Genomic DNA, 15,485 nt, shown 5'->3' on the forward strand with positions numbered 1-15,485 from the left:
TTATGGCTTAGAAGCTACTTGAGAAACTTAACAGTAACATTTTAACTGTACGAATGATAACTCGTCGTGGGAGCATGTTCTCTTACGAGTGACACACGGGTCACAGTCCTGAGCCCAGTATTGTTCTCCTTGTTTGTCAATGATATCTCGTCGGTTCTGTCTTTCTAGGAACATACTTTCTATACTAATGATCTCCAGTTTTATCTAATTGCCAGATTAGAAGATTTCAAGATTGTCATCTTTCAGATGAACGACGATCTACACTCCTGGAAATGGAAAAAAGAACACATTGACACCGGTGTGTCAGACCCACCATACTTGCTCCGGACACTGCGAGAGGGCTGTACAAGCAATGATTACACGCACGGCACAGCGGACACACCAGGAACCGCGGTGTTGGCCGTCGAATGGCGCTAGCTGCGCAGCATTTGTGCACCGCCGCCGTCAGTGTCAGCCAGTTTGCCGTGGCATACGGAGCTCCATCGCAGTCTTTAACACTGGTAGCATGCCGCGACAGCGTGGACGTGAACCGTATGTGCAGTTGACGGACTTTGAGCGAGGGCGTATAGTGGGCATGCGGGAGGCCGGGTGGACGTACCGCCGAATTGCTCAACACGTGGGGCGTGAGGTCTCCACAGTACATCGATGTTGTCGCCAGTGGTCGGCGGAAGGTGCACGTGCCCGTCGACCTGGGACCGGACCGCAGCGACGCACGGATGCACGCCAAGACCGTAGGATCCTACGCAGTGCCGTAGGGGACCGCACCGCCACTTCCCAGCAAATTAGGGACACTGTTGCTCCTGGGGTATCGGCGAGGACCATTCGCAACCGTCTCCATGAAGCTGGGCTACGGTCCCGCACACCGTTGGCCGTCTTCCGCTCACGCCCCAACATCGTGCAGCCCGCCTCCAGTGGTGTCGCGACAGGCGTGAATGGAGGGACGAATGGAGACGTGTCGTCTTCAGCGATGAGAGTCGCTTGTGCCTTGGTGCCAATGATGGTCGTATGCGTGTTTGGCGCCGTGCAGGTGAGCGCCACAATCAGGACTGCATACGACCGAGGCACACAGGGCCAACACCCGGCATCATGGTGTGGGGAGCGATCTCCTACACTGGCCGTACACCACTGGTGATCGTCGAGGGGACACTGAATAGTGCACGGTACATCCAAACCGTCATCGAACCCATCGTTCTACCATTCCTAGACCGGCAAGGGAACTTGCTGTTCCAACAGGACAATGCACGTCCGCATGCATCCCGTGCCACCCAACGTGCTCTAGAAGGTGTAAGTCAACTACCCTGGCCAGCAAGATCTCCGGATCTGTCCCCCATTGAGCATGTTTGGGACTGGATGAAGCGTCGTCTCACGCGGTCTGCACGTCCAGCACGAACGCTGGTCCAACTGAGGCGCCAGGTGGAAATGGCATGGCAAGCCGTTCCACAGGACTACATCCAGCATCTCTACGATCGTCTCCATGGGAGAATAGCAGCCTGCATTGCTGCGAAAGGTGGATATACACTGTACTAGTGCCGACATTGTGCATGCTCTGTTGCCTGTGTCTATGTGCCTGTGGTTCTGTCAGTGTGATCATGTGATGTATCTGACCCCAGGAATGTGTCAATAAAGTTTCCCCTTCCTGGGACAATGAATTCACGGTGTTCTTATTTCAATTTCCAGGAGTGTATGTTCAGTACAAGACTTGGGAAAACTAAATGTGGAGACGTGGCAAAATAAACTTAGCTAACTCCAAATCCCGATAGCAATTGCCTCCTCTTTTTCTAACAGGAAATGGTGGGTGACACCTCAAACGAGCAGAAAATACTGTCGCTACATGAAGGAGAACTTAGTGTTACCTCTATAGCCTCCAGAAATTACAGAGCATGTTCACACAGGACGTGAAATGTGCACTTGTGTAACTACTTCTGTCGCACCTCGGTTGTTTCAAAATAACACAACAAGGCATGAATAATGGAAACTCTAGACTAAGTATGGCCAAGATTTGCGCTCCTAGAGTGTTCTAGTGCTTTCGCGAACGGAGCCGAATCTGCCGAGCGCTCCGGCTTCCCCCATCACTGCGCTATTCTGAGCAGGTGTGAGCGAGAGATGGCTGTATGCAGAGGCTGCACACGAGGGACACGGAGGAAGACGTGTTTGCAACACACTGCAACTACTTCTAAGAGGCAAATGTTGCAGCATACTTTTCTAGACAACATTTTGTCACTAGTGTTTATTTCCGATTTTTATTTTTCTGTTAAAGGAATAACTTTTATTACTTTAGTAAAGAAGTACATTAGCTAGTGCTAATACGGTGAGCAGAACAACAAACAGCTTTACATATAGGTATTTAACATTAAGTTGTGATGTTTATAAACGATTCGTGATACAATTTCATAACTCGGGGAAAAAATATTCGCAGCCATGTGCTGAATCCAATGCTGAAATAGCTTTATCAGCTTGTCTTTGCAATCTAGGTCGTTGATTTTAGGATAACATATTATAAAAATCTTGTAAATTCATTGATTGTACAACCAGTCGCTGAGCTGGGTGTTTGTCTTCTGAAGTTGAGTGTAATGAGGTTCATTAGCAGCGAAAATTGAGAAAGGTCCGATAAATAAATCGAAATTCATCTTCATTCGTGCAATGTTTTGGAAGGTATTGGGGAACACGTGACGAAATGTTTCAGTTAGTGAAACATAGTCAGTTACGTTAGGTCCACAAATGACTGCTTCGAATCACGGGAAATGTTCCATGTCATGAACTTGAAACTGATTTTTCCATAGCATTATTTTTTGTTTGATAGCATCAATCTTGTCCTCCATATCTGCTAGCAAACTATTCTCGCCTTGCATTAAGACATCTAATCAATTTAAATAATTGTTTATGTCGATCGTAAAAGATATTGTTATCACTCTACTGACCCTTAAATCAGCTATCTTTCTCTAAAGGGCACTTTCACTTCAACCTGAATTCACTGTCATTCGTCAGAAGACAAGTGAATCACATCGTTTTGTAGTTGGTGTTGTAATGAAATTGCAATAAATTTTTTCCATCTAATAGTGGGGCAGCGGTGCGATGGCATATTAAAATCTGCTTCATATTTCGAATTAGCAACTAGACGAGTTACGCGACTAACATACATTGTCTCTACTTCATTGGCCTCTCAATGTGTACCACACCAGTACTGCACACCAGACACCAAGTACCTGTCAATTAATCACAGTCACAGCACAAGTTCTCACTTATCCAGCACACTAGCTGTGCCTATGCATAAAACAGAAACTTTAATTAACTCCTGTGTTGCTGCTGTCCAGCTCTGCGAAAAGTAGCGAGTGAAATGGCGCAGTACAAGAGATTGGACTTGCATTTGGGAGGACGGTGTTTCATATTCTCATCGCATCATCATAATTTAGGTTTTCTGTGATTTCCCTAAATCGCTTACGGCAAATGCAATAACAATTTTTTAGAAAGAGCATGACTTCTTCGTCGGCCGGACGTTAAATCCCAAGCTTCCTTTTTTCATTATGTTGGAATAAGCTGCTCCGTACTCTGCGCCAAAATTCAGTGCCCTGTTTAAGACAAACAATGAAGTACATTCTTTTCTCAAACACACATCTTTCCCTACAAAAATTTATACGGCCAGCCCCTCTATCAAACAGTAAAGCAAATGCTCCTATCATCTCCCAGTTACACTTCTTTCCCTTTTAGTTATTCGGCTACCTTATAATCGATTCCAATACACTTACTTACGAAAGAATTGATATAACCCCCACTCGACCTATCTGGTGGTATACAGCAAATCTGGAATTTAATATTTTTCAATATTAACATAACAAAAATTAATCTTTGGAATAAAGGGATAAGGCAGAAGGTTCTTCTTTCGCCGTAATTAATGTGAGCACTCAGTTCTCGTGTCTTGTAAGTGCTGTTCTAGATAATGTCGAATTCGGTTAGGCCTATATAATGTCAATTCGAAATTTATTCCAAAGTCTCATGAGCTACCATGACCTCATATAATTATTTCTATTCTTTGAATTGGAAGGACTGTAATAAGAACGCGATACACGATTTATCATTTAAATGCGTGGTCACTTTTATTGCTCTGAATAACGTAGACTTCTTTTTTTTTTTAAGACGGCTGTAATGATTCAAACTACTACTTACCGTTCGGTTTACATTTGACTGAAAAAACAGGAAAAACAACGAACGAGACCTTCGATTTTACATTTCATTTGCTTTAGGCACGATGAATATTTATCGTTACTTTTGAAAAAGGCAAACAAATGGTTCAAATGGCTCTGAGCACTATGCGACTTAGCTTCTGAGGTTATCAGTCGCCTAGAACTTAGAACTAATTAAACCTAACTAACCTAAGGACATCACACACATCCATGCCCGAGGCAGGATTCGAACCTGCGACCGTAGCGGTCACGCGGTTCCAGACTGAAGCGCCTTTAACCGCACGGCCACACCGGCCGGCAAAAGGCAAACAATAATTAATTTCCAATTGCAAGAAATGTATCTTAGTCAATCACTTTTTGTCAACTAGTTTATGATAAGCGTTTTTATCTCGTGTAGTATATGTTAGAATGTTTTACTTACATATCCACAGTAAATGATTTTAAAGTTTTTTTAAATACCTGCACGTACATATACGTTAGGAAGTCTCTTCGATATAGATTTTTCGTTCACCGGATTGTGATCGCAGTTACATATTATATGATCTGGTTTCCGCAGGTCTTCACGGATTTTACAGATTAATTTCAATGGCATTGTAAATATACACAGCAAACAGAAGTTCTTGTTGTCGTTGGCTTCTTGGTTCGCCTGTGCACAGCCTGTTGTTCCGGTTAAGCATATGTGGTTTGAGACATCAAAAGGGGAATTCTCGTGACTACAGCAAAGGGTACAGCTTTACAGATACTACCTGTCAGATGGCGGCAGTATCACATGAAACCGTCGTACACAAGTATCAGGAACAAATAAATAACTGTAGCTTCCTGGGAAGAAAAGACATGATGCAGAGGAGAACATTTTTTCTGGGACGTCCTTGTAGCTCACCATCATTATTTGCATGGGTTACACAGTTTACTTAACTGGTCGAAGCCCATAGTTTACTACTAAACAATTCCACCACACAGCCAGGTTCTCGCCTCTCGGCTACTACTCAGTGCAGAGTGACGCCAAACTCGAGATCGCACGCATTCTGCAAAACGGCTCTTCGACGCACACGGTGTGTACTTGGAAAATGCAGTACCTCCTTATTGGTACATCTGTGAAGACGGTTGTTCAGGACTAAAGTCGCTGCTTACAGCTAAATTCAGTTCACAGTTTTCCTCGCTCGTGTCCACACAATACGTTTTCCACGACGCCCATAGTGCAGCAACAGTGCGTACGTGTATGTGTTGTTATATTAGCTAATGTTATTGTTTATATTGTCTATTTCCGTATACAGATCCATAAGACCATATGGCTCCTTTAGACTGCCATCCAGAATCCCAGATAATTCTCTGCCATCCAGAATCCCAGATAATTCTATTATCCTATCATCAACGAAATAATTTTCAAATGGTAATAATCATTTTTAACCTAGAATTGACGTTTTCTTTAAGCACCTCTGATTAGGGGAGGACTGAAAACGCTCTAAGCCGATTTTCAATATGAAAACTGCCAGTGGCTCATTACCAATTGGGGTGTTGTTGTTTGTCCCTTACTCATGTACTTTCCACTACGCCCGCTTGTGCCAAGGTTAGCAAGAAAATATTGCTCAGCGGCAAGAACCGACAAGAAAAAAAAAAGAATGTATTTCATAATAAAACTCACAGTAAAACTGTGATATTAACTCCATGTTTTATAGAGCTGTCAGAATCACTCAAAGTCAGCAAGTATCTATTGAATGTTATCATTTAACTATTCACAAAGTGGGAGGCTAATTTGTTTGCTTTAATGTGATCCAATTTCCTTTCGATCTATAACTATTAACATAAACCTTTTCTCAAACCGAAACCTTTTCTGAAATCGAAACATATACACATACAAAAATGTGCAGGACCTATGCCCCTAGAACATCAACTAGTTCATTTAATGCAATACCTTATAGTAAAAGTCGAACAGGTTATGTGTTTCCTGCTAATACGTGTTCTTATTTATGCATAGTTCATTCTTGGTATTGCTTGTGCCCATGTGAACAATTTTATTTCATACTTTTATCTTCTTCTTGGTTACATCTCCTTGTTTCTCCTATTAACTGTTTCTTATACGAGATGTAGAGGAGTAGCAAGAACAGAATTTAACATCCACATCTTCAAGTACGTGATAAATTTCACACATCAGAAATTACTTATTACTACACTTAGATAACTATGTATTATTTACAGTTACTTACATTTTTTAAAATGTGCTTCACTGCTAGTAAGGAGTGCAAATTCCGATAAGAAATTTTCCTTCCCTTATACGTACTATATACAGCATTCCTTTACCATGGTTACCTACTGGTTGTAATCCATTAGGTTCTAACTTTTTTGTATCTTGAACAAATACGTATTTTTTTAAATCTATCTACTGGTAGCACTTCTTCAGATGCTAATACGGCTAAAGGCCCTTAAATTTTTGGGTCCCAGCATATATCAGAAAGTTGCTTTAGCATGGGTTACAGTGGCTATTTCGAATGGACCTAAATACATCCACCACTTTTTATTCTTTTTGTTAACAGGGAAGATTTGAGTAAGGTAATACTCTCTTTTACGGGTACCCTGAAGACGACAGGTCTGTCATAGAATGGAACAGGGTATAGAGCAAAAGTTATCCAGTGGCGTTACATTTAGGTAACATTTAAATTATCGGCATAAAGCAGAAATTACATGAAATGTTATTGCATATTTCAGCAACCCACACTTCAGACCATTGCATTGTTCATAGTTCTGTCGCTTTTTTGGTTATAAGTTCCTTAATACCGGTCACATAAACCGGTTCAGGTAGCGGCCTACCTACGCTGATAAGCCAAAACATTATTACCGCTGCCGACCGCGACTTTGGATGCCGCCTGGTGACGTTGCGGCTACGTGACGCGGTAGCAGAAGTATGTAAGCGGAGCAGACGCGAACCGGGGATCATCCTAGCAGAAATATGGGCTGCAGTTGTGGAAATCCGTTGAGATAAACGGCTTTGACAAAGGGCGGGTTATTATTACGCAGAGCGAGTGAACGAGTATCTCGGAAACGCCAAAGCTGGTAGCATGCTCACATGCTACTGTCGTGAGGATCCAGAAAAGAGGTAAGACAGCGAAACTACCACTAGGCGATAAATGGCTGGACGTCTACGACTGTTCACAGAACGTGGGGTCCGGTGGCTTGTCTGTTCTGTAAAGTAGGATAGATGGTGTTCTGTGCATCTCTGCCGAAAGAGCACAATCCTGGTGCACGCCCAAGTGTTCCCGAGTACATCGTTGATCTTACATTGTTGAACATGGAGCTCCGCAACAGACAGCCCCAACGTGTTCACATGTTGACCCAACGACATCGTCAATCACGATTGCAGTGGACACGGGATCATCGGGATTCGACCATTGATCAAAGGAAAGTGTCGGCTCTTCGGGTGAAATATATTTTTGCTAGACTAGGTCGATGGTCGTCTCCATAAAAGCTTTCATCGAAGTGAACGGCAGCTCGAACCGTGCAGCGCGCCACGGACGCAGTATTACGCAATGGGAGACATTCTCCTACGTTTGCATCGCACCTGTGGTAGTAATCGAAGACATGCTGACAGCTGCGAACCACATGCATGTTTGATCTACGTCTACATCTACATGATTACTCTGCAACTCACATTTAAGTGCTTGGCAGAGGGTTCATCGAACCACAATCATACTATCTCTCTACTAATCCACTCCCGAACAGCGCCCGGGGAAAACGAACACCTAAACCTTTCTGTTCGAGCTCTGATTTCTCTTATTTTATTTTGATGATCATTCCTACCTATGTAGGTTGGGCTCAACAAAATATTTTCGCATTCGGAAGAGAAAGTTGGTGACTGAAATTAAGTAAATAGATCTCGCCGCGACGTAAAACGTCTTAGCTTCCATCCCAACTCGCGTATCATGTCTGCCACACTCTCTCCCCTATTACGTGATAATACAAAACGGGCTGCCCTTTTTTACACCCTTTCGATGTCCTCCGTCAATCCCACCTGGTAAGGATCCCACACCGCGCAGCAATATTTTAACAGAGGACGAACGACTGTAGTGTAAACTGTCGCTTTAGTGGACTTGTTGCATCTTCTAAGTGTCCTTCCAATGAAACGCAACCTTTGGCTCTCCTTCCCCACAATATTATCTATGTGGTCTTTCCAACTGAAGTTGTTCGTAATTCTAACACCCAGGTACTTAGTTGAATTGACAGCCTTGAGAATTGTACTATTTATCGAGTAACCGAATTCAAACGGATTTCTTTTGGAACTCATGTGGACCACCTCACACGTTTCGTTATTTAGCGTCAACTGCCACCTGCCACACCACACAGCAATCTTTTCTAATTCGCTTTGCAACTGATACTGGTCTTCGGATGACCTTACTAGACGGTAAATTACAGCATCATCTGCGAACAACCTAAGAGAACTGCTCAGATTGTCACCCTGGTCATTTATATACACTCCTGGAAATGGAAAAAAGAACACATTGACACCGGTCTGTCAGACCCACCATACTTGCTCCGGACACTGCGAGAGGGCTGTACAAGCAATGATCACACGCACGGCACAGCGGACACACCAGGAACCGCGGTGTTGGCCGTCGAATGGCGCTAGCTGCGCAGCATTTGTGCACAGCCGCCGTCAGTGTCAGCCAGTTTGCCGTGGCATACGGAGCTCCATCGCAGTCTTTAACACTGGTAGCATGCCGCGACAGCGTGGACGTGAACCGTATGTGCAGTTGACGGACTTTGAGCGAGGGCGTATAGTGGGCATGCGGGAGGCCGGGTGGACGTACCGCCGAATTGCTCAACACGTGGGGCGTGAGGTCTCCACAGTACATCGATGTTGTCGCCAGTGGTCGGCGGTAGGTGCACGTGCCCGTCGACCTGGGACCGGACCGCAGCGACGCACGGATGCACGCCAAGACCGTAGGATCCTACGCAGTGCCGTAGGGGACCGCACCGCCACTTCCCAGCAAATTAGGGACACTGTTGCTCCTGGGGTATCGGCGAGGACCATTCGCAACCGTCTCCATGAAGCTGGGCTACGGTCCCGCACACCGTCAGGCCGTCTTCCGCTCACGCCCCAACATCGTGCAGCCCGCCTCCAGTGGTGTCGCGACAGGCGTGAATGGAGGGACGAATGGAGACGTGTCGTCTTCAGCGATGAGAGTCGCTTGTGCCTTGGTGCCAATGATGGTCGTATGCGTGTTTGGCGCCGTGCAGGTGAGCGCCACAATCAGGACTGCATACGACCGAGGCACACAGGGCCAACACCCGGCATCATGGTGTGGGGAGCGATCTCCTACACTGGCCGTACACCACCGGTGATCGTCGAGGGGACACTGAATGGTGCACGGTACATCCAAACCGTCATCGAACCCATCGTTCTACCATTCCTAGACCGGCAAGGGAACTTGCTGTTCCAACAGGACAATGCACGTCCGCATGTATCCAGTGCCACCCAACGTGCTCTAGAAGGTGTAAGTCAACTACCCTGGCCAGCAAGATCTCCGGATCTGTCCCCCATTGAGCATGTTTGGGACTGGATAAAGCGTCGTCTCACGCGGTCTGCACGTCCAGCACGAACGCTGGTCCAACTGAGGCGCCAGGTGGAAATGGCATGGCAAGCCGTTCCACATGACTACATCCAGCATCTCTACGATCGTCTCCATGGGAGAATAGCAGCCTGCATTGCTGCGAAAGGTGGATATACACTGTACTAGTGCCGACATTGTGCATGCTCTGTTGCCTGTGTCTATGTGCCTGTGGTTCTGTCAGTGTGATCATGTGATGTATCTGACCCCAGGAATGTGTCAATAAAGTTTCCCCTTCCTGGGACAATGAATTCACGGTGTTCTTATTTCAATTTCCAGGAGTGTAGATCAGGAACAGCAGAGGTCCCAAGACGCTTCCCTGGGGAACACCTGATATCACTTCAGTTTTACTCGATGATTTGCCGTCTGTTACTACAAACTGCGACCTTCCTGACAGGAAATAACGAATCCAGTCGCACAACTGAGACGATACCCCATAGGCCCGCAGCTTAATTAGAAGTAGCTTGTGAGGAACGGTGTCAAAAGCTTTCCGGAAATCTAGAAATACGGAATCAACTTGAGATCCCCTGTCGATAGTGGCCATTACTTCGTGCCAATAAAGAGCTAGATGCGTTGCACAAGAACGATGTTTTCTGAAACCATGCTGATTGCGTATCAATAGATCGTTCCCTTCGAGGTGATTCATAATGTTTGAATACAGTATATGCTCCAAAACCCTACTGCAAACCGACGTCAATGATATAGGTCTGTGGTTCGATGGATTACTCCTACTGCCCTTCTTAAACACTGGTGCGACCTGCGCAATTTGCCAATCCGTAGGTACAGATCTATTGGTGAGCGAGCGGTTGTATATGATTGCTAAGTAGAGAGCTATTGTATCAGCGTAATCTGAAAGGAACCTAATCGGAATACAATCTGGACCTGAAGACTTGCCCGTATCAAGCGATTTGAGTTGCTTCGCAACCCCTAAGGTATCTACTTCTAAGAAACTCATGCTAGCAGCTGTTCGTGTTTCAAATTCTGGAATTTTCCATTCGTCTTCCCTGGTGAAGGAATTTCGGAAAACTGCGTTCAATAACTCCGCTTTAGCGGCACAGTCGTCGGTAATAGTACCATCGGCACTGTGCAGCGAAGGTATTGACTGCGTCTTGCCGCTTGTGTACTTTACATACGACCAGAATTTCTTCGGATTTTCTACCAAATTTCGAGACAATGTTTCGTTGTGGAACATATTGAAGGCTTCTCGCATTGAAGTCCGTGCCAAATTTCGCGCGTCTGTAAATTTTTGCCAATCTTCGGGATTTCGCGTTCTTCTGAACTTTGCATGGTTCTTCCGTTGCCTCTGCAACAGCGTTCGGACCTGTTTTGTGTACCATGGGGGATCAGTTCCATCTCTTACCAATTTATGAGGTATGAATCTCTCAATTGCTGTTGCTACTATATCTTTGAATTTGAGCCACATCTCGTCTACATTTGCATAGTCAGTTCGGAAGGAATGGAGATTGTCTCTTAGGAAGGCTTCTAGTGACACTTTATCCGCTTCTTTAAATAAAATTATTTTGCGTTTGTTTCTGGTGGATTTGGAAGAAACAGCATTGAGCCTAGCTACAGCGACCTTGTGATCACTAATCCCTGTATCAGTCATAATGCTCTCTATTAGCTCTGGATTGTCTGTGGCTAAGAGGTCAAGTGTGTTTTCGCAACCATTTGCAATTCGCGTGGGTTCGTGGACTAACTGCTCGAAATAATTTTCGGAGAAAGCATTTAGGACAATCTCGGAAGATGTTTTCTGCCTACCACCGGTTTTGAACAAGTATTTTTGCCAACATATCGAGGGAAGGTTGAAGTCCCCACCAACTATAACCGTATGAGTGGGGTATTTATTTGTTACGAGACTCAGATTTTCTCTGAACTGTTCAGCAACTATATCATCGGAGTCTGGGGGTCGGTAGGAGCCAATTATTAACTTATTTCAGCTGTTAATTATAACCTCCACCCATACCAAATCGCACGGAGTATCTACTTCGACTTCACTACAAGATAAACCACTACTGACAGACACAAACACTCCACCACCATTTCTGCCTAATCTATCTTTCCTGAACACCGTCTGAGACTTCGTAAAAATTTCTGCAGAACTTATTTCAGGCTTTAGGCAGCTTTCTGTACCTATAATGATTTCAGCTTCTGTGCTTTCTATTAGCGCTTGAAGCTCAGGGACTTTCCCAGCACAACTACAACAATTTACAACTACAATTCCGACAGTTCCTTGATCCAAGCACGTCCTGTATTTGCCATGATGTCTTCCCCGACCTCGGTGTCATCTTTCAGCAGTATAATTGTCCGTATGTCGAGCCAGAATCATGCTGCAGTGATTTGAAGAGAGTTATAGTGAACTCACGTTGATGTCTCGGCGACCAAATTCACCTGAGCTAATTCGTATGGAATCCATCTAAGTCGCTATCGGGCGCCATCACCACATACGCAAATCAGCGGCCCGTTATTTGCGCGAATTACATGACGTCAAATGCCACATACCTTCCCAAACCTACCAACAAACTGTTTATTTCCTGACATGCAGAATCAATGTGCCGGCCGCGGTGGTCTCGCGGTTCTAGGCGCTCAGTCCGGAACCGCGCGACTGCTACGGTCGCAGGTTCGAATCCTGCCTCGGGCATGGATGTGTGTGGTGTCCTTAGGTTAGTTAAGTTTAAGTAGTTCTAAGTTGTAGGGGACTGATGACCATAGATGTTAAGTCCCATAGTGCTCAGAGCCATTTGATTTGAAGAATCAATGATATACTCCGTTCTAAAAACGGACGAACAAGCTATTGAACAGGTGGTCATAATGTTTTGGCTCATCAGTGTATGTAATCCATCCCACTGCTTGTTATGGTACCTGAGTCTTTGCACCCGAGCATTGTTTCCCATGAGTTTCGGTTGTTTTCTTCAATTCTACTCGTACCTCTACGCCGTCAATATTCAAGTAGCACTCCAGCTGAAAGTTCGATCATTGTGTCCCTTTCACGGAGCAGCTACATCACTAGTATGCAGTCCGTTACCAAAAGTTCCACTACTAACAACTGCAAAACGCTTCATTTCTTTATCTACGCCAGAGGTTCCCAAACTTTTTTTGTCTCGTAGACCACGTGCCGATTCTTTCTGTTTTAGGTAGACTCCCTGCCTTTGGTATATTGATTTACTACAAATGAAACAACTTCAGATGTGTTTTGATAACTGGACTCATTTTGATAGGTTTAACTGTAGAACTGTAAAGTGACAAAAATACGTGTTAAGTTAAAACATTTATTACTTTAAACAACATAAAATGCGATAGTCCATAATACTTGATAAGTAAGAACTGAGTCTCTCTGAAGCCATAATTACTGATACCCCTCTCTAAATTCTACCTTAACGTCTTCGTTAGTGTTTATTCCGAACAGTTCTTCTTGCAGTGTGACATCCGTTTTGTCAGTATCAATGCTTTCGTTGATAATCCACTGAGGTATTTCCACAATAAAAACATGCAGAACGTACTTTTAAAGTCTGTCTGAAGGACATGTAAATGATGGCAGTTTGTCTGTGACAAATTGTGAAACGGAAAATTCATGCTGTCCAATGCTTTGCTTCATTAGTTTAATTCTGGGAAAAATTTGAAACAATAGGCTTTTTATCAAATTTAGAGTCTCACCTTGTAATTGCAAGTTAACTTCATTAATTTTAGTCATAAATGCGTTAAATAAGCAATATTTGAGTTCCACTTGATTGAAGTTTCTTTTAAAATTGGAAGTTTGACATCAAGGAGCTCTAAAACTCTCTCAGAAAGTGAGCTAAGTCTTGTCAAGCATATGCTTTTAGAAGTCAGGGTATTTCTGTCTGAAGGAGTAACCGATCAATGTTCTCGTCATTTTCTTCACATAACCGAGCAAATAAGACAGAAGTCAATGTGTTGTTTCGAATTTTGCTTGGTGTGTTAAGGATAAACTAAAGAGACAGATACAGCCTACCACTCAGATTTTTAGCCACTAAACGTTGTCGATGCATGTTGCAGCCCAGGTACATTTTGTTTTAATTGGTTTGTAAATCCACGGTACCATCCAAACAAGGCAGTTGCTCCATCTGGTGTTACTGGTATTGTATTTGATAAAAGGATCACTTTTTCCATGAAATAATCTTTCAGACCACTAAATATTTCTCCACAGACAGTATCTGTTTCCACAGTTCTCGGCCAGAGCAGATTTTCGTTGTTTCTTTGTCTATACAAAAATCAACATATCCCAATAATAACTTTTAATTACCAGATAAACTTGACTCGTCCTGTTTATGGACAAATCAAGCTTTTGCAAATAATTACACAAGATGTTTTCATCAACATAACTCATTTCATGAACACATAGTTAAAGTGTGTTTTAGTACAAAGAAAATCTTTTGAATAATTTGTAAACAGATTTGTGTAAGACAGTTTTTAGAACCTGTTCAATGGATGGAAGGATTAATTAACCCTTGATAGTATCTGATATTCCAAATATTTCTGTAGCTACCGCACTCCTTTCTATTGTTCCGTTAGCGACTGGTTTCACTCGCAAATCACGTTCAGTTCGTAATCATCATACGGAATTAGTCTATTGCCTATTTCGCTGTTCTAAACCCTCAAAACCTGACAAGAAGATTACTAACAATACATTAAAATTTAACTGCTTTTTTGCTGCTCCACAAACGATCGATTCTCCATTACTCGGTATACCACAGTTTTTTTGTGTTGGTTGTGTTTTATATTGTCTCTCCGCTCGGAAGATCGTGAAACATGAAAAACAGACATAAACTGGTTCTACATTACATTAACATTTATGGAATTTTGTTAACAGTTGTCCTATCGGTGCCAGCCAGTATATGATCGAATCTTACATACTCACTTTCGAAAAAACTGATATTACTCTCCGTCGCCATATCTGGTGGCACAAGGCTAGTCAGAAATTTAATTATTTTCAGTATTATCGCAATAAAAATTAATCTTTAGAGTAAAGGAAGCAGACAGTAGGTTCTTCGTTCGCAGTAATTAATGCGAACGTTCAATTCTATTGTCATGTAATTGCAGTTCTAGATAAGGTCGAGTTCGATTGCATAATATTATTTCGGAATTTATTTTGAACTCTTTTTGCTGACCGTGACTTCATGTAAGTATTCATATACTCTGAACTGTAAGGACTGTACGTAATAAGAACGCGCTACGCAATTTCTGATTGAAACAATTATCTTTTCATTAAAGGGACTGTACTCCTAAAAAAAAGTAGGGTCTTACAACGGCCGTAATTAATTTTATATTATTGTTTAGTGATCACCGATTCATGTAAGTGTTGGCAAGGATTCATATTCCCCACCTAAACTTTCTCTGTATCATTTCATAATCTCTAGCCAACACCAGAGGCAAACCGAATTTCATAATATTTCGTAAGATATATTTTATAACGCTTCTTACTTTCCTGTCTCTTTACGTTACTTGTTCTATAACGTTCGTCTTTCTCTTGGTCATCTATTCCTTCTCTCGCGCTGATTGCAGCCGGTGTCCTAGTGTATGTAGTTTGTTTTTGTTGTTAATTTTTCACGAACGTATGTGTTTATTGTGCTACACTTACTACAGTTTCTATTATTTATTTCACAGTTGTTCCTCAGTGTTGAATTCCGTATTAGACAGCAGATCTTTTAAATCATGCTTGGCATAATGAATGTCAAGCGGGCAGAGTACGTGT

This window comes from Schistocerca serialis, chromosome 5, assembly GCF_023864345.2.
Source record: "Schistocerca serialis cubense isolate TAMUIC-IGC-003099 chromosome 5, iqSchSeri2.2, whole genome shotgun sequence".
NCBI classification, from domain to species: Eukaryota; Metazoa; Arthropoda; class Insecta; order Orthoptera; family Acrididae; genus Schistocerca; species Schistocerca serialis.